Genomic DNA, 21,993 nt, shown 5'->3' with positions numbered 1-21,993 from the left:
CTTATTGTTTACAACAGGGCATGGCTAACCCTCCATAATTTTTGGTTAAATAAGTTCAGGGATATGATATTTATTTAATATGTGTGTATATATGAGCAAGAAATGCATTTAATTTTTGACTAATTTAAAGCAAATAAAGAAAATAAAACTATATTAAAATAAAACTACTTCATTGGAAAGATACATTGACCAATACCTACAGAGCAGGTATATAACAAACAGATGATACAGATGTGTACATAATTCAATAACATTTCTTTACAGCAAAAAAATTAACATTTCTACTCTTAAATGCAGAATAGATACTCTAAACTTAATGCATCAAAACATGCCTATAACTCAAAGAAGACAAATGCTCAAAACTAATGTTATTTTCAAAAATCTGATAGATAATGAAATAAAAGAATTTTAGTTCTTCTATTCCACAAATGTTGAAGACTGTCAACATATTAAGAAAGATTTAGGAAAACTGGTTTTAGTAAGGTTGAGGGATTAATTATAGGTATCAGGGGAAAACCTCAGGAGCGCTAATTTGAAATTTCTTCAAGTTGGTGATAAAATACCTTGGAACCACTTAAAATTTCATGAGGTGAGTCAACAGGATGTCTTGCAAAGACAGACTTCTGAGATAATGGTGGGATGAATAAAGGTTTCATTTTCCAACATTTGTGATAATAAATAATGGTTAAAAATATGGTAGTGAGTTGGCATACAGTTAGGTCTTTAAGAAAAAATGAGGTGGATTTTCTGTGCATATAAATTACATCCCAAGAGGTGCCTATGGAAGATGCTTAAACCCTTTCAGCTTGGTGGGCGCCATCTCCCACAGCCTTCTTTCCATGGGAGCATAACTGGGACAGCTTGCTGAGAGAGAACAGGCCCTGGGTAATCTTATTTTACCTAAGAAAATAAAGCAAACAATAAGCTGCTCATAAATAAAGTAGATTATTTCCTTTTGCTGATATTTACTGACCTAAGAGTAGCCTTATCCTACTTTGAAATATGGAATTTAGCCACATCTGATGTTGTATGGACACAACTGAAGTGTTCATTACAGAAAAAAAGGAGATGGATGATACAGCAATTTTAAGAGCTGTATAAAAATGTTCTCCAGACACCTTTCTTCCTAGAGAGGTCAGAAAGAGACTGTGTTGCCATAAATAATCCAAGCCAAGTCAACAGAGTCTCTTTGGATCTATAATTGATGTGAGACGAAGTAGGAGAATGCTGAGGTGGGGTGAGGGAGCCAGGCAGAAGGAAAAATTTGAATCACACATTTTCTCCCATATTTGTCATTATTTCTGCTTTCAAAACTTCCAAGTTCCTAATAAATGACATGCAACAATGAATATAGTCTTCACTTATGTATTACAATCATTCTAAAATTTATTTAAAAACCTGAATTCTCAACAAATGAAATTAAAGTTGATTCCCTTTCACCACAGACTAGTTCTCTTTCCTCTTAAGGTTTTTCCAAAATGGAATGCTGGCAATGTGTGCCATCCCTGAGAAACAGAGCAAAGCAGGGACCGGTGTCTTCAGAGATGCTCTGCAGCCAGCATGCACCCTCCTCACAGAGCAGGCGCATGTTTGAGCTGCAATAACTGTGACATGGGAGCCACACACGGGGAAATAATGAAAACTGAGAGCTGGGAAGGAAAAAAAAAAATACCTGCCATTCCCCATTTTAAAATTCTGCAAATGGAAAGAGAGAAGAACAAATGCTTGAAGGGGATGCTTTGTGAGGAAATCCACTCCTGGGGTTAGATATTTCCATGATCCTCTTACTTAAAGAGTTAGTGAACTGCAGCAGTGTCTAGACTTTCTATCATTTTCAGTCTTTTACTAATAGGCATTGAATGTTCTCTTGAATGTTAGAAACCAGAATCCCTTACTGTAATGATCTATAATTGTCTCTGTTAACAACAGAATGAGGAGGTCATCAGAATAGTTTCTTTGACTCTGGATTTCAAGAGTGTCCAAAGTAATGTGTAAGAAGAATAACTGAAATGGATTAAAATACCAGAACATTGATTCTAGGGACTCCAGAGGCAAAATAAGATGTTTAATATTTCTAATGTATGTGTATGTATACACTAGAAAACTACCCAAAAAAAAGATGTTTTAAATGATGAAAGCCTCTGCAACCATTCCTACTAAAGTGCAATTTCTATGTAATCAGGATTGTGCTGTTAAGACTCTGTCTTTTTATGCATTCTCATATATAGATGATTAAATCTCCCTTTGATACTTGTAAAGACATACTTTGAGCTTTGATATGGAAAGAAATCATGTCTACATCTTTGGAAATGCTAACAAGATGGATTTATAAATTCTTTGTCCGAACAAATTAGGACTTTACCATTTTGTATACCTCAGAATAAGTCATGTTAACAATATTAAAGCATTTGGTTAAGGGTCACGTTGCTTTATTTTTTTAATTTTTTTATTGTTTGTTCTATTTAGTTACACATGACAGCAGAATGCATTTTGACTCATTGTACACAAATGAAGTACATATTTTCATTTCTCTGGTTGTACACAACGCAGAGTTGCACCATTTGTGCAATCATACATGTACACAGAGTAATGATGTCAGTCTCATTTACCATCTTTCCCAAGCCTGCCCCCTACCATCCCTCATTTCCCTCTGCACAATTCAAAGTTCCTCCATTCTTCCCTTATACCCATCCCCCTGTTGCATATCATAATCCATTTTCAGAGAAAACATTTGCCCTATGGTTTTTTGGATTGACTTATTTCACTTGGCATGATATTTTCCAACTCCATCCATTTACCCGCAAAGGCCATAATTTTATTCTCCTTTATGGCTGAGTAACATTCCATGTGTATATATACCATAGTGTCTTTATCCATCCATCTGTTGAAGGGCATCTAGGTTGGTTCCACAATCTAGCTATTGTGAATTGAGCAGCTATAAACACTGATGTGGCTGCAGCACTGTAGTATGCTGATTTTAAGTCATTTAAGTATAGGACAAGGAGTGGAATAGCTGGGTCAAATGCTGGTTCCATTCCAAGTTTTCTGAGTAATCTCCATACTGCTTTCCAGAGTGACTGCACCAATTTGCAGTCCTAACAGAAATATAAAAGTGTGCCTTTTTCCCCACATCCTCACCAACACCTATTGTTTCTTGTATTCTTGATAATTGCCATTCTAATTGGAGTGAAATGAAATCTTAAGGTAGATTTTATTTGTATTTCTCTAATTACTAGAGATTTTGAACTTTTTCACATATTTGTTGATTGATTATATATCTTCTGTGAAGTGTCTGATAAGTTCCTTAGCCCATTTATTGATTGGGTTATTTGTATTTTTGGTGTTAAGTTTTTTGAATTATTTATAAATTCTAGAGATTAGTACTCTATCTGAACCGCATGTGGCAAAGATTTTCTCCCATTCTGTAGGTTCTTTACATTGTTGATTGTTTCCTTTGCTGAGAAAAAGCTTTTCAGTTTGTATCCGTCCATTTATTAATTCTTGTTTTTATTTCTTGTGCTTTTGGAGTCTTGTCAAGGAAGTCTGGTCCTAAGCCAATATGATGAATATTTGAACTTATTTTTTCTTCTATTTGGTCTGTGGTCTAATCCCTAGGTCCTTGATCAATTTTGAGTTGAATTTTGTGCAGGGTGAGAGAGAGGGATTTAGTTTCATTTTGCTGCATATGAATTTCCAGTTTTCCCAGCACCATTTGTTGAAGAGGCTATCTTTTTTCCATTGTATGTTTTTGGCTCCTTTGTCTAGAATGAGATAACTGTATTTCTGCAGGTTTGTCTTTGTCTTCTATTCTGTACCATTGGTCTATGTGTCCATTTTGATGCCAGTGCCATGCCGTTTTTGTTACTATTTCTCTGTAGCATAGTTGAAGTTCTGGTATTGCAATGCCCCTTGCTTCACTCTTCCTGCTAAGGATTACTTTGGCTATTCTGGGTCTCTTATTTTTCCAAAGGAACTTCATGTTTGCTTTTTCTTGTTTTATGAAGAATGTAATTGGAATTGCATTGAATCTGTATAGCTCTTTTGGTAGTGTGGCCATTTTGACAATATTAATTCTGCCTATTCAAGAACATGGGAGATCTTTCCATCTTCTAAGGTATTCTTTAATTTCTTTTTTAGTTTCCTGTAGTTTTCATTGTAAAGGTCTTTCACCTCTTTTGTTAGATCGATTCCCAAGGTTTTTTTTTTTTTTTTTCTTTTTTGTGAATGGGATAGTTTTCCTAATTTCTCTTTCAGAGGATTCATCACTTATGAACAGAAATACATTAAAATTATGAGTGTTGATTTTATATCCTGCTACTTTGCTGAATTCATTTATTAGTTCTAGAAGTTTTTCAGCAGAATTTTTGAATCCTCTAAATATAAAATCATGTCATTGGAAGATAGTGATAGTTTAGTTCTTCTTTTCCTATTTGTACTCCTTTAAGTTCTTTTGTCTGTCTAATTGCTAATTGCTGACTCGTGTTTCAAGGACTATGTTGAATAGAAGTGGAGAAAGAGAGCATTCCTATCTTGTTCTAGGTTTAGAGGGAATGCTTTCAATTTTTTTCCATTTAGAATGATGTTGGCCTTGGGCTTAGCATAGATAACCTTTACAATGTTGAGGTACATTCCTACTATGCCTATTTTTTCTATTGCTTTGAACATGAAAGAATGCTGTATTTTATCAAATGCTTTTTCTGAATCTATTGAAATGATCATATGATTCTTCTTTTTAAGTCTATTGATGTGATGAATTACATTTATTGATTTCTGGATGTTGAACCAACCTTACATCACTGGGATGAACCCCACTTGATCATGGTGCACTATTGTAATGGTTAATTTGCACTGTCGACTTGATTGGATTAAGAGATGCTGATGATAAAGAGGCTTCTGGGTGTGTCAATGAGGGCGTGTCTAGGAATGACTGGAATGCGTCGTAGGAACTGAAATGGAGCCCCTCCCTAAGTGTGGGCAACACTTCCCAATAGGATAGAATAAACACTGGAAGAACAAGGAAGCAGATACAAATGCAAGCTCAGCTCTTCTTGAATGGGTTCTTGATTACTGCTTCAATAATCTGAGGATATGGTACTCTTCACTTTTCCAAAGCAGACTCTGCCAATTATTCTCCAGGTGGTTTCCAGAAGCCTTGGTCTTGGACTAGGGTAGCACTGTTGATCTTTCTTGTTCTGGGGTTTCTGCACTTTGGACTGCACAGCTGCTTGTTCTTCAGCTCTCCAGCTGCAGATGGACATTTTGGACTATCTAGCTTCCAGTCATGTAAGCCAATCTCATAAATCCCCTTTTATAATCATACTTCCTGTTGATTCTGTTCCTTTAGAGAACCCTGACTAATACAGCTATCTTTTTATTTTGTTTTTGTATGCCATTTGCCAGAATTTTTAAAAGAATTTTTGCATCCATGTTCATCAGGGATATTGGTCTGAAGTTTTCTTTCCTTGATGTGTCTTTGTGTGGTTTGGTGTCAGGTTGATATTAGCTTCATAAAATGAGTTTGGAAGGGTTCCCTCCTTTTCTATTTTATGGCATACTTTGAAGAGTTTTGGTATTCATTCATCTTTGAAGGTCCTAGAGAACTCAGCTGAGCATCCATCTGGTCCTGGGCTTTTCTTGGTTGGTAGACTTTTGATGGTATCTTCTATTTCATTGCTTGAAACTGATCTGTTTTAATTGTATATGTCCTCTTGATTCAGTTTGGGTGGATCATATGTCTAGAAATTTGTCAATGTCTTCGAGATGTTCTATTTTGTGGAGTATAGATTTTCAAAGTAGCTTCTAATTATGTTATGTATTTCAATGGTGTCTGTCATGATTTTTCCTTTTTCATCGTGAATTCTAGTAATTTGAGTTTTCTCTTTCCTTCTCTTCATTAGTGTGGATAAGAGTTTATCAATTTTGTTTACTTTCTCAAAGAACAAGCTTTTTCTTTGTCAATTTTTTGAATTGTTTCTCTTGTTTCAATTTCATTGATTTCAGCTCTGATTTTTAATTGCTTCCTATCTTCTACTACTTTGGGTGGTATTCTGTTCTTCTTTTTCTAGAGCTTTGAGTTGTAATGTTAGGTCATTTAGTCGTTGACTTTTATTCTTTTCTTGAATGCGCTCCATGCAATGAACTTCCCTCTTAGTACTGCTTTCATAGTGTCCCAGAGATTTTGAGATGTTGTATCATCATTCTCATTTAACTACAAGAATTTTTTTATCTTCTCCCTGATGTTTTCTATTATTCATGCTTCATACAATATTATATTATTTAGTATCCAAGTGTTGGAGTAGTTCTATTTTTTATTTTATCCTTGATTTATAATTTCATTCCAATATGATCTGATAGAATGCAAGGTAGTATCTCTATTTTTTTTTGTATTTGCTAAGAGTTGTTTTGTGGTATAACATATGGTTTATTTTAGAGGAGGATCCATGTGCTACTGAGAAAAACATGTATTTTCTCCTTGATGGATGGAATAGTCTATATATACCTGTTAAGTCTAAATTATTGATTGTATTATTGAGTTCTATAGTTTCATTGTTCAGTTTTTGTTTGAAAGATCTATGCAGTGTTGAGAGAGGTGTGCTAAAGTCACCCAATATTATTGTGTTGTGGTCTGTGTGATCCCCTAAATTGGGAAGGATTTGTTTGATGTACATAGATGCTCCATTGTTTGGGGCATAAATATTTATGATTTTTATGTCTTGTTGATTTGTGATTCCCTTAAGTAGTTTGAAATGTCCTTTTTTATCCCTTCTGACTAATTTTGTCCACTTTATTTGATATGAGAATTGGAGTCCTTGCTTTTTTACTGAGTCTGTGTGCATGATATGTTTTTTCCCATCTTTTCTGGATGTCTTTTCCTATGAGATGAGTCTTTTAAAGACAGCATATTGTTGGGTCCTTTTTTAAAACCGAATCTGCCAGTCTATGTCTTTTGATTAATGAGTTTAGGCCATTAACATTCAGGGTTATTATTGAGATATGATTTGTATTCCTGATCATTTTGTCTTATTTTTGTTTTTTAACTTGACTTGGATTTTTCCTTTGATTGGTTTTTCCTTTAGTGTAATTCCTTCCTTTGCTGCCTTTCATTGTATTTTTTCATTTCCTTCTCATAGAATGTTTTCCTGAGAATGTTCTGTAGTGTAGGCTTTCTATTTGTAAATTCTTTTAACTTTTGTTTATCATGGAAGATTTTTATTTCGTCTTCAAATCTGAAACTTAGTTTTGCTGGATGTAAGCATTCTTGGCTGTCATCTATTTTCTTTCAGAGCTTGGTATATGTTGCTCTAGGACCCTGTAGATTTTTGGGTCTGAGTTGAGAAATCTGCTGATATTCATATTGGTTTCCTCCTATATGTAATCTGATACTTTTCTCTTATGGTCTTTAAAATTTTGTCTTTATTTTGTATGTTGGGCATTTTCCTTATAATATGCCTTGGTGTGAATCTGTTGTAATTTTGTATATTTGGTGTCTTAAAAACCTCTTGTTTTTGATTTTTCATTTCATTCTTCAGATTTGTCAAATTTTCTGATATTATTTCATTGAATAGATTGTTCATTCCTTTGGTCTCTATCTCAGTGCCTTCCTCAATCTCAATAATTCTTGCATTTGGTCTTTTCATGTTATCCCATAATTGTTGAAGTTTCTGTTTATGATTTCTTACCATCTTCTCTGTGTGATCAACTTTATTTTCAAGTCTTCATTGACTAAGATTCTGCTTCCAAGTGATCTAGTCTATTGATGATACTTTCTAATGAGTTTTTAATTTGCTTTATTTTTTCCTTCATTTCAAGGATTTCTGTTTTTTTTTTTCTTTCAGAATCTCTATCTCTTTATTGAAATAATCTTTTGCTTCCTTCATTTGCTCTTTTAACTCTTTATTGAAATGATCTTTTGTTGCCTGCATTTGCACTCTAATATCATTCTTTACTTCATGAATCATTTTAATTATGTATATTCTGAAGTCCCTTTCTGACATTTCTTCTACTGTGCTGTCAATGGATTCCATTAATATACCATCTTGGTTTGTTTGGGGTGCTTTCTTCCCTTGTTTTTTTCATGTTGTTTGTGTGTCTTCCCCTCTAGCAGCTGAGGTATTACAGTTTTCACCCTATAGATTTAAAGTGTCCCTGCAGATTTCTAATACCTCATCTTTAAGGGGGATATAAATATTAGCACCAAATGCAAACAATATACAGCCTTAAACTAAGTAGCCCCTATTAAGACAGTAAATGTATTGTCATAAAAAACAGAGATGAGGGCTGGGAAGATAGCTCAGTTGTCAGAGTGCTTACCTTGTAAGTACAAGGCCCTGGGTTCAATTCCCACACCACAAAAAAATAAATAAATAAAATAAAATAAATAAACAGAGATGATATGTTTGATTAAACAAACAATAGGTTTGCAATAAGGTCTACAATTTCTAATGGTGTACAAAGAGAATGGAGAAGGGGTATAGGATGTGATGTTAATGAGGTAAGAAGTGAGAATATAGAGGTACTAGATCATAGGAAGAGTGAAAGTGGAATCAAAAGAAGTTGTTTGTTAGCAGGAGCAGAGAGGGGAAAAAGACTCTGAGGAAACAGATGAACAAGAGGAAAATAGAGTGAGAAAAATAAAAAAACAAAAATTTTTTTTTAAATCTACAATATAACTGTAATATATTATTCAAACCTCCCAGTCCTCAGTAGCCTGATGCATGAAAGTCTTGATTTCAAAATGATGGGGATGTGAGAGCAGGAAACAAAACAAAACAAACAACAACAACAATATATATATATATATATATATATATATACATATTATATATACGTGGAGAGGGAAAAAAGAGTCTTGAAGGAAAATTGAACACTTGTTTCTTTTGGAGTTCAATATCCTCTCTGACTCCCTTCTCTTCTGATAGGTGGGATTGTTTGGAGTTTGCTGGTAATCTGAGGGTGGCCTCAGGATGGTGAATGTTACTTAGGTAGGAGGATCAGACTTGGAGGCAGGACTCCTAGAGGTAGGGTATAACAATTGCCAGTCCCCGGGTAGACTGCACCCTGGAACTCTCCTTTGGGGTCCACTCATGTGATGCAGGAGCCTGATCTTAGCCCCTTCCCTCGCTTGTGGACCCCTCAATTCCTGGTCTATAATGTAGTCTCTAAATTGTATCTCTCCTGCCCCCAATCTGCCAACTTCCCAATCAGGAACCTCTCTCCCTGGAGGTCCTGAAGGCTGAGACTTGAGACCTGTGAGCCTGTCTTAGAAAGCCTGTTCTGTATTGGGCAAATCAGGACCAGGCATTGAGAGCTGTAGACCAGTTATGTAGCTGCAGGAACTGGGCCAGGCTGGTGGTTAAAGGGTGGTTGGGAGACTGGGGATTGAGGAGCCAGAGGGCCCTATTTATTGACAAACTGGCAGGATCAGGTGATCGGTGGATGTCATACTGGGCTACGATGATGTCAGGTCCCAGTAAGTGCTGCCTGAGTTGTCTCTGGGATCCAGGTGGGTGCTGGGCTGGTTGACCAGATGAGCTGGGATCAAGATGCCCTCACACTCTTTTCCCACCTACTAACCTCTTGCAAGTCTCTCTCTCCTGCCTCTGCAGCAAGATGGTGGCTATTAGCACACCTAACAGGGATACCTCAGATGCAGCCAAGCCTGCAGGGCCCGTGGTGATGATCTTTTAGGCCCTGGCTGTTATCCCTAAATGGAAGAGACCAGGTTCATAGTTGGTGGCAGTAGCAGTGGCTAACCTGTAGGAGCCTTGATAATGAGCTTCTAGTTTACAGCAGGTGTCTCAAGATGGAAGTTGGTCCGACTAAAGATGGAGGTGGTGGCAGCATTGGGGGTAATCCAAGATGGCAGCAGAGATGTCCCGGGGTGGAGTCTGCCATGCATTGTAGATGGGGAGCACAGCATACCACATCATTCACGCTGGGGCACAGGGCTGAATCTGCTTTACTTTAATAATTGAAAATTTTCAACATTATTATCCTAGGTAATGTATAATTACATGAATGGTGTAAATCTCCAGCATGTACAACCCTGGAAATGAAAAGTTGTACCTCATTTGTGTACAATGAATCAAAACTCATCCTGTAAAAGTAAAAAAATAAAAAATAATAAAAAATAATAAAAATGTTTTTCCAAGTAAAATCTCTCTTTTTCAGGCTGGAGATATAGCTCAGTTGGTGGAGTGTGTGCCTTGCATGCACAAAGTCCTGGGTTCAATCCCCAACACCCCTCCCCCCAAAAAAGTCTCCTTTTAATATAGCATGGTAATATTGATTTTTCATTCAAATCAATTATATGCCTTCTGTTATAGTTTGTTTAGGTTAAAATGCTTATTTGTAGTTTTCTGTCTGCCCATGAAGTTTTCTAGGTAAATAGTCAATATAACTTTTTTTTCCCCAAATACAATGAAAAAGTTTCTTCAATAATTTTTCTACTTTTCAAACAATTATGAAATTGCATTACTGTGTCTCAGGTAGTAAATCAACCATTCATCTTAGTTGAATGAATTAATGGATTGGGTATGTTTTCCCCTGAGCTGATCATATATTTCCTTGATTTTATTAGATCAAATGTTTGTGTTGCCAAATACCAACTCATTCATTATCTCAAATTTTTAAAAAAATTCAGTAAGCACTTATTATGTGCCCAAAATTAAGCTAAATCCTGATAATGCATTAATAGAAAAGTCACTTATGGCCTCTACCCTTAAGTAGATTAGAATTCAGTTCTGCTTACAAGCCTGTCTGACATACCTATCATTGGGTAAAGAGAAATGATTAGTTTTTATCCCATACTGAGTTTCATTGTTGTTACGCCAACTGTAGTTATTCTGTTTCTGACCTTTGGTAATGAGGCAGAAATGTAAGAATCGTGAAGACTGTCCATAACTCCTCTCCAGGGCAGGAACTGTCTCTGTCGGGGAATAAACCTTGGGAAACCATTTGAGAGGAGAGTGAATACAAGGGAACTTAGATGCTTAAAAGAACAAAGACTGCATCAATCAGCAGAACACAAGAGGGCAAATTCCTTTCTTTTTCATGGGAAGGGAGAGAGATGAAAAGCAAAGATGGAGTAGAAAAGGAAAAGAAGCAGAAGTCGTAGAGTTAATGTGAGTGGAGAAAGCACTCAGGAAAGGCTAGCAGAAATTCTCCTGTGGTACATGGTCAGGGGATGTTTTAAGACAGGAGCACCAGTGTCACAATGTCCAATTTGAAGTTTCGTTTCTATTGCTGCTTTTCACATTTCTGTAATATATGAGTATTTCTCCTACTAGTCTCAAAAATTATCAGTGCACACTGCAACTTTGCACTTACTTTGAGTGAATGGATTGTTTGTGGGAAAAAATGGCCAGGATTGGATTTTTCTTCTGTTTTCAGTTGGTACAAATGCATCTGGTACTCAAGGAAGGAGGAACACCAAAGGCAGATGTGACCATCAGATCATAAATCTTTTCCACTCTCCAAAATTTATGAAGGTATTGGAGAAATTTAGCCTTCCATGGAATTTGGGAACCAAATTTCAAACTAATATCACTGAGCTTCCTAAAGGTCAAGAGACTTCTGTTGACCTAAATTATACTTGTCTTAGTCCATTTTCTGTTGATGGTAACAGAATACCACAGACTGGGTAAATGATAAACAAAAAGATATTTATTTAGTTCATGGGAGTTCAAGGGCAAAGTGGTAGCATGTAGGGAGGGCCTACATAACATGGCAGAAGGTAAAAAGGCAAGTGAGCACATACAAATAAAACTACTTGTTATCAGGGAGGCAGACTTGCTTCCTAACAATCTGCTCTTGGGAAAATTCACCCACTCCCACTATAATAGCATTAATCCATTCATGTAAATCCTAAATTCTCAAGTGTTCATTTTTCTCCTGTTATAAATAAAATCATTTGCAGTAAATTATCATTGCAAATGTATACGTGTAATTTCCCTGTTGAACCACTTTCTTAGATATAATTGAGATGGTCTTTTTTCAAAAGAATTCAACTCAAACCTGAATTGCTATCTTGGGTATGTGCTATAGGCTTTTAGGCTAGTACCACATGAAAGATTGACTTTCATTTACAAGTTTTCATTTTCGATCCAACTTTTCCAGTGCATAAGTTGTTACCAGGAAGTAAATTGGTCTTTTTTTTTTTTTTCTTTTTATTTTAAAAACACATTAAGTACTTCACATAACTAGCATTCAGTTTTCGGTATAGAGAAGTCATTATTTTTCAAATGCTTCACCAGAGCATTGGATTCACATGATTTTAGCACATATGATTTAAATCTTATTTCATATAATCACTTCAAGGTGAATGACTGAGAAAACAAATCACCTGTTTTTACTTGTTATAGATAATTATTTAAGCTAATAGTGAAAGTTTCCAATTTATATTGACTTTTTATTTGCTTGTTTTATTCTGTACCAAAAAGAGTTAATTTGCCAAATGTCATTATAATTAAACAGTGCCAACAGTATTTAAAGGATTAGGTGGAAAGCCACATTTCAATTAGTATGAAAAAGGATGAGGTTGTACTTAAAGTTTTTGAAAGCTTTTTGAAAGTTAATATTTTATATTTTAAATGGCACGATTGATATTGAATAGACAAGTTCTCACTAGTGAGTTTCTAATTTGAAATGAAAGCAGTAATTAATGAAAAATGATAGATGTGGGAAATATTTCATAAATTACTTTGCATTAAAGCAATCTTAATTATCAAAAAATATTTAGATTAGTATCTTTTTTTGTCTTGGTGAAAATACAAAATGGATTATTAAACTGAGCATGGGTCTCTGTGACCTTTTAGAGTTTCCTTCACACTGATGCACATTTTATTTGCAGGTTTATCTTTTCTCTCCAGATACAGGATTTCTCCTCATATAAAACTGATGATGGTATAAATCTTTGTGAAAAGATGGATTTAAAATTATGACTCTTCAAAATGCTTTGGGTGTGGTGTGACAGTCAGGCTGGGAAGAGATTTTATATTCAATATCTTTTACTGCATTGTAATGAAACCTGCCACACAGTTGTGTTGACAATAATAAATGATTAATAATTCTGATAAAATACTTATTTCCAAAAAATTAAATACTGTCTACACATCCATAAATTCTCTATCAGTGTTAACATTTATCTTGACATATCAGATATAATTCTATACCATAATCAAATCATTAGCTGTGTGCTATCATTTTTCATTCAGTAGGATGTCAGTGGACTAGGACACAGTGTTCAATAATGGCATGAATTTAATAAAATAAGAAATGAGACAAGGACAAGCCCTTGACAATCATTTCCATTCCAAATGAAAACTCTCATCATAACTTTTTCATCTTACATTTCTTTTTAATTGTAGACACACAATGCACTCTTTTGTCTTGATTTTTTCTTCATTAAAAAAAACTTGATTATTAAAACAAAGAAGACATGGAGTAGGAATTATAGCTTGTTTTGTCTTCATTTTTTTTCATTCCCTAAATCTTAAACTCTGAAAATATGCTTATTTTCTAAATAAATATTTATTTTTAAAACTTTTCTTATGACAAAGTAATAATTGTGATTATTTTCTTATACTTTAATTGGCATGAAATTATCTCATTGAAATTATTGTTTTATTCAAAAACAAAAACAAAATAAACCCTCTCCATACAATAAAACTCAATAACTCAAAAAACACCAAAAACAAAAGTAATGGCTAAGACTGAAATACATAAGCAACAATAAGCTATAAAATTAATTCTAAATCTGTCTTGTTAGCAATTATGCCTAGGTAGGGTATGGCATGTAAAAGGTGGAAAATAAATATTCTTCAATGATTGAATGAATTCATATATATCCTTAACCCAGGATCGTAAGGAATGTTGTGTAGAGAATACCTGATAAATACCATCACCATAGTACTGAAATGAAAAAAAAAAAAAAAAAAGCTTTCTGATGGTCCTCTTTGGGGGCAGATATGTGATTGCTTATGATGTAAGACAGAAGGTAAAGATGTTTTTTAAAAACCCAAAACATAATACTAAAGCTTATATCTGTTGCTGTTTGAGTCAGCTTTTCACTGTTGTGACCAAAACGCCTGACAAGAACAATTTTAGAGGAGGAAAAGTTTATTTGGGGACTCACAGTTTCAGAGGTCTCAGTTCATGGACAGCAGGTTCTATTCCTTGGGGTTGGAGGTGAGGTGGAGGAGTGTAGCAGAATGAAGCAGCTCAAGAAGTCATACCACCTAGTAGAGGGAGATTAAGCTCACCCAAAGGCATGATGCCAAGGACCCACCTCCTCCAGGCACACGCAACTAACCTGCGGTCACTTGTCAGTTAATCCTGTCAGAGGACTAATTCACTGATTGGGTTAAGGCTCTCACAGCCCAATCATTTCACCTCCAAACTTTCTTCCATTGTCTTACAAATGAGCTTTTGGAGGAATCCTAATATCTAAACCAAAACAGTTGGGCTCTCAAATTGTCATTCTGGTTGGCCCCAGATTGCCTTGCTTAAATGGAGTCTTACTCCTAGTAGAGATTAATCAAGTTACTTCTGAGCTTCCTATAATGAGAATTATTTTCTAATTTAAAAAATAATTCTCTATATTAGTTGAGATATGTTAGTCTGCTTCAAAGATATTAAGCAAGTCTATAAATACAATTTAGTTTAGTAATTTTTATTAACAAGCTGTTCAAATCAATTACAACTTCTAAATAAATTTTAAAAACTACATACAACATAAAATGTGCATTCTAACAACTACTATTGCTAAATTCATTGAAATTTATTGCTTATTAAGTAGTAAATAGTGAAGGCAGTTATTTGGAGATACAATAAGATAAGTAAACACATTTTCAAATTCAATTGTTTCAGAGATATATATTCTCCAAAAATTATATTTTTTTGCCTCAATTTGACAGATATTTTTCTATGTCTAGGATCCTGATTCATGTCCAATGTTCCATGCTGAGCTTTTAATTATATTTCTTCTATTCCCATAATATATGAAATATTATTATATGTGTAGATATAATGACAAAATATATATGATAGGGGGAAATTTTCAATTTCCCGATAATTATGTCTTCATTTTCATTTGACATTTTATTTTCACTTTGAGAGAGTCTTTTTTGTAAAAGACAATAAAAAAAGATAATAAAAATGTATTTGTTAATATCTTTTATCATTATTTTAAAATTCTAGTTAATATTTATTAAGAACTTACTGTCAGGAACCTGTCCAACATATCTGCATATAGTAGGTATCTACATAATGCGATATAATGACATACATTATAAAATCATAATCTAAATGTAAACCCTGATTATAGAAAATGCTTAACTGAAAAAATATATCTATCAAAAAATGACTTGTATACTTTTAAAATTGTTATATTCATGTTCTTAATGTACATTTTTAACATTTTGTAATACCTGATATGAAACAGCACATAAGTGCTTTAATGTGTATTTACACATTTTCATATATATAAAAATATTTTTAAATAGTATACGAAAAATACTAATTTATTAAAGATGTTTGTCATATTTTCACATTTTCTTGGAAGCCTATATACATTGCTACCAACCTCACTACAGAATCTGTTCAATATTTGCTATGTACAAAAAGATCATAGCCCTGTAAAATGTTATACACTCCCAATATTAAGAAATGAGATGTTGGTGTTCCATAATGTAGACACCTTCTATAGTCAACTTCAAAATACCTTATTATATCAATTGAAAATATGAAACAAATTAACAAATGTAAAAATATTCACATACTTTTTTCTGTTATGATGATTGATTTATTGAGTAAATGGGTTCTTTTGTTAAGGAATAGATTTTAGTGAACGGTTGAATGAAATGAATGAAGCCTGGTGATCTGTCTGGCTTATTTCATAGTATATTAGGAATTAGATTTCCAAGATGTGATGACTTATAGTACTTATAACACTCTACTGTTTAACAAATGTCACTTCTGTTAGTGTTGCTATTATCAAACTAATTCTCTTCACCAGAATACCTTAAATTAAAGACTGCTACATTAAAAAAATTAGCATTCTTATTGAAAACCATTAATATACACGCTTAACCATATTGATAGAAGAAATTAAACACACACAGTACATACACACATGCACTTTTATCCTAACTAAAGAGTGAATGTTGGCTAACTTTCAACCTCACCATAAAATAAATCTCCAGCCTGCTTTTCACTTCTTTTTTTCACTAAAAGCAGAAGCTATAACTCCACTCACAACAGAGAAGGGAAACTACATCTGTGCATGACATTAAAATATGAATAATAATGTATTTTTTATTTGACCCTCTTTGAGCATCCACACTTTGAATTTCAGATTTTTCTTACATTAGTAGGAGAAAAAATAGCCTTTTCAAGAAAGTACTGTAATCACAGAAAGTTACAGAGAATCATGGTGGAACGGGAAACTTAAAATAGAAAAAGAAATATTAAAATGTCTGATATATAAAAATATATACATATATTTGTAAACATAAATATGCTTGAATGTGCAAATGAGTGTGTGTCTGTGTACATGTACACCCTTAGGAAACAGCTCCTCACAATTCAAATGGAGTTTTGAATAAACCCTGTGCTTAATTTGAAAGATGAGACATAAAATTTATTCTTGAAATGAATGTCTTAGAGGTTGTCATTGTACACTTAATTCTTAAAAAATACTTTTAGAGGTAGATTTGAAAATTTATTTTTGATAGCTATGTATTGCAGTTTTAAACTAAAGTTAACTACCTTAAAAGTTAAACTACCTTAAAATAAACCTAAAATAATACCTAAAGTTAAACTACCTTAAAATACTATAAAAGTAAAAATACTTTTAAAATACTTAGTTTTTTAGCTACTCACACTGTAACATAAATCTAGTATACAGAACTTTGGAGGCCATTATTCTACTGTCAGAGTGAGTTTTATGAAATTTGATGGTATCAACAATCATTATTCCTCTTTGAGCTTGTTAAAGGTTAAATAATTTGTTTTCTATATTTTATATCTTATATTCTATCATCTTAGGGCTAGCAAAGTAAAATGTAATATACTGAAGAAGATCTGGTTATGTGGGTCACATGTAACAATGCAGACTTCTAAATTAATACTAATCTTTAGGGTGTTCTTGATACATTTGGTTTTTGTATAACTCTAATCATTCTGATTTTGATTTGGCACAGTGAAAATTGAAGTGTTGATACAGAAGGGGAAGAAACCCTTGCAATAAATAACCTCCTTAAGTGTCTCCTTGAATGCTTGGCACAGAATTGTAACCTGTTCTGGGGGATTGGGTTAGAGGTAGTTAGAGGGAGCTGTGTTTGCTATATTCACTGGTACATTTTCTTTCTCATTCTCTCTCTCAAATTATGGTGCAAGAAATTTTAAAACTATAAGCTATATACAATGCTAAATATTCCATTGGTAGTGTCTGTTATTATTTAACTTTTTTTAAAAAAAATGTAAGCCATCTTTTCAAACAGATGAAAGTCAATTGCACAGGCTAACATCCTCAAGAGAGAGAAGGATTTCATCCCTTTTTCTGGGATAACTATTGTATATATGTATGAGCTGATACTGTTGTTTTAACATACATTAATGACACTCCCTAAACTGAAAATGTAAGAAAAAAAAAAGCAGAAATATTCTTTATTGTAAAGCAGACAAAAATTCCATCACTCTTTTCATTGTCATTAGAAAGTTTAGGACTGCAAATATGACCTGGAACCACATGAAAATATGTTCAGAAACTGCATAGAGATATAAATTCTCTGTAATCAAAATAAAATAGAGAGAAATTGGCAGATCTGATCTCCTGGCATTGACAATTCACATTTTGCTGAGAGTGGTGGCTCATGCACATAATTCCAGCGGCTCAGGAGACTGAGGCAAGAAGATTCTGAGTTCAAAGCCTGCCTCAGCAAAAGGGAGGTGTGCTAAGCAACTCATTGAGACTCTGTCTCAAATAAAATACAGAATAGAGATGGGAATGTGACTCAGTGGTCAAGTGCCCCTGAGTTCAATCCCTAGTCCCCTCCACCACAAAAAAATCACATTTTTATCCATTTCAAGTGAGGCTGAGTTATGCAATCTAAAGATCTTCTGAACTAATTGTCACATGAATCCCTTAGTAGAACCTACATATAAACTAAATAAACTTCCCCCGCAATAACTGTTTTTCCTGGTATCACTTATTATTTTTTTTTTTCCTGGAGCATCAAGACAATTCTAAATTAAGAATATTCCTCTAAACTTTGAATGCATTAAATATTCAACCAAGTCTCAAAGACATCTTTTAACTTTCACACTCAGCATTTATTTTGCCATACTCCTTTGAGAACAATTCCTGCTTAATCCAGGAGGCACAGAGGCAGTACATACATTTTAATTGTACCATTTAAAAGGATACCTTGGCTTGCATGTAAAAAATGCATTCTGATAATTTATGGGTTTTCAACAGAAACTCTAGCTTTAGAGCACATGTACGTTCAGGACTCCCACAAATACTTTTCCCTTTCCTTATATTTCAGGCAACAAGAGAGCCAGAAGATTTGGAATTTATATAACCCCAACTGTTTTCCTAACTAATCTTGGCAGGCTTAAAACCCTGGAAAGTCACAATTCACTTCCCAGGCGATCATCCTGGACAGCTCAACAGCAGAAAAGCAGAACAGGATTTCCAGCTATTGAAGCAGCCACCGGCCCAGGTGGCCAGCCTTGCAGCTGTAGAGAGCAGAGCAGCCCACCAGGAGGGCAGCGCCCGGCACAGGAAGGCTTGCTCCTTTCCTCTGTCTGTTTTCAGCTGGAGAGGAAGGCACAGTCTGCACTCCCCACACGCGGCCTGCTGATTCAGCAGTTTTCAGTAGTGAACAGACAACAAATGCCACAAGAAGAGCAAATCCCCTGTGGGAATCAGGAGGCCCCAAGTCACATAGAGTTGACCATGGAAAACCAGCTTCAGTGTTATGATTGGACTGGTTCAGACAGCAACATGGAGGTGAGGCTGTCTAGGACCAGCCGCTTTGTACCTCAGTTGCCTAAAAAGAAGGTGAAAGCAAGGCTGGGTGAGAAGGCTAGGGTTGGTTGGTAACACATTCTCTGACCTTGTGTTAAGAGCTCCATTTATTTATTTATTTAGTTACTTACTTACTTACTTATTTATTTTCACTAGGGATTAAGCCCAGAGGTGCTTAGCCACTAAGCCACATCCCCAGTCCTTTTTTTAATAAAATTTTATTTTGTGACAGGGTCTCACTGAGTTACTCAGAGCCTCACTAAATTGCTAAGGCTGTCTTTGAACTTGGAATCCTCCTGCCTCAGGCTCCAGTTTGCCTGGGATTACAGGCATGTGCCACCATGTCAGGCTAGTTTTAGTCATTATTAAGGACAACAGCCTCTTCCTGATACTCTTATTCTTTTGTTTTATGTTTCACTTTTTTTTTTCTTTTTCAGAACGAATGACTTTTATTCAACCTAAGAAATTCTCACCTTCAGAACATTTTTACTGAAAAGTCTGTTTATATTAATGAAACCAATTCCAAGTAGACAGTAAGGAATGCCAGGAAAAGTGATAGAAAATCATGAACTTCCAGCTGATAAAGTGAATTGACACTTGTTTGTCATTGTAAATCAGTGGCAAGAAATATATATTTTTAAATTTTTCTGTGAAGTATTTTTAGAGGTGGAGCTACCAACTCAGGAGAAAATGGACATCTTCAAATTTGAGACTTTCATTCTAATTTATGAAGTAAGTTTTCAAAAAAGAGTGTTTTTATGTAATTGGGAAGGTAGTACATATGTCATTTTTTTCTGACACTAAACAAGTGTTATATGTGATAAGTCAATGATAAAGAGATGGAATAGATAGATATAAACAGATAATAGAGCAACAGGTAAATAGAAGTCTTGATAGCAGAAGAATCACGTCTAAAAACTAATTTTATTTTATTCCTATTTTGTGCATGTAAAAAATTTAAGCCTAAATCCTAAAATTTTATTCTTCTGTTATCCTACGAAAATATTGATTGAAATATGAATTAATATAGGAAAATATTCTGAAGCTATTAAACAAAACAATTTACAATTGTAATATTTTATCAAATTACCTATATGAGGACAAAAATAATAAAGGTACATGAGAGACCTTTCCATTAACTTAAATAAACAGTAGTAATGTTTTCCTAAAGTTAAAAAATTTCATCATGTTCCTTTATTTTCTCTGTAGCTTCCACATATGAAAGAAAACATACGACCTTTGATGTCCTGAGTTTGGCTTATTTCACTTAGCATATTCTCTAGTTCCATCCATTTATCAGCAAATGACATAATCTGGATCTTCTTTAGTACTGAATAAAACTCCATTATGTACCCATAATAAATTTTCTTTATCCATTCCTCTGTTGACATACACATAGGCTAGTTCTATAACGTGACTTTTGTGACTCATACTGCTGTAAACATGGGTGTGTTGACTCTAGTCCTTCTGGATAAATACCAAGGAGTGGTAAAGTTGGGTCATATTGTGGTTCCATTCCTACTCCTTTGATAGACCTTCACAGCGATTTCCATAATCCTTGCACTAATTTGCAGTTCCAACAAAAATGTGTAAGTGCTCCTTTTCGTCCACAATCTTTGCCGGAATAAAAATTCCATTTGTATGTTTAATATAACGAATCAATTAAAAAAAAAAGAAGAAGAAGAAGCAGGACCTTCAGGAGATGATCAGGTCATGAGGACTTCTTTCTCAAGAATAAAGAATCAAGGTACTTTTAAAAGGGACTTCTACAGAGTTCATCCCCCTTTGTCCCTTTGGTCTCTTCTACCATGTGAGGATACAGCATTTGTTCCCTGTGGGGACGGTTCAGTCAGAAAACAACCCTATTCCATTCATCTCAATCCTCTCCCTATAAGTTAATAAAGAGACATACTATGCTAGTGTCTCAGTGTTAAGGTAAGTTTTATTCGTTTTTAATTACATTGTGTCTAGGAGCTAATTTCCCAGATATTAAATCACCTGGAAATCTGGAAGAATCTTTTTTTCATCTGAGGAAATTTGTTAGCAACCTCACATCCCTTATTTAATGTATTTCTTAATTAGACATTCTCAACGTAGGAAAATTAAAGTTATAGGAAGTAGAAAAGTGAAATTATCCAGAAATCTAGTAAAAAAAAAATCATTGTTAACGTTTTGGTAATTGTATATTCAGAATTTTCTGTGAATAAACTTATTTTAACAAAAACTAAAATATGTGGCATTGGTGTACATACTGTTTAAGTATACTCATTTGCTCATTTATTACATTATGACTTTGTTTTCTCCCAATGCCTATACATTTGAACTGTTACATTCAAGTATGCCTGGCACTCTGTTTTATAAATGCATCCCAACTTACTGATCCCTGCTGCTAGGCATTTACTTTGTTTCTAATTTTGCACCATTCTAAAAGGTTGCATCAATTTATTCTGCCATGGGTAGTGACTATGCAAGCTTATTTTCTCACATACTCACTGTCACTAGATATTATTGAAAAGTAAAATTAAAATTGTGACTCACTTATTTTGTTCAAATGTATTATCTCTTTTTTGCTTGCATATCTTTTAATCTATTTGCATTATTTTCTTTACTTAATTTTTTGTTCTATAAATTCTGCACATTTTCAACACTTACTGCCATTTTATGAACGTTATTAACCATCTGACTGTTAAAAGTGAAGCAAATATTTTTTCCAGGTGGTTGTTAACAAAATAGTCTTTCAGCAGGAAGATGGACTCTAAAGTTAAGCAAACTTGGTTTCAAATCTGAATTACCTCATTTACTGGCTATGTGACTTTGAACAAGCTGCGAGAAATTGCTGAGATCCAGTTTTATCATAATATAAGATGGGGATGTACATCTTGTTATGGACATAAATATCAAGCAATGTGTCGAGGAAATACAAAGTACAGAATAAGTGACCGTATTATTTTATTTCTTTA

This window comes from Sciurus carolinensis, chromosome 7 (genome assembly GCF_902686445.1).
Source record: "Sciurus carolinensis chromosome 7, mSciCar1.2, whole genome shotgun sequence".
Classification (NCBI taxonomy): Eukaryota; Metazoa; Chordata; class Mammalia; order Rodentia; family Sciuridae; genus Sciurus; species Sciurus carolinensis.
The sequence above is the reverse complement of the archived record's forward strand: the minus strand, read 5'-3'. Positions refer to the sequence as shown.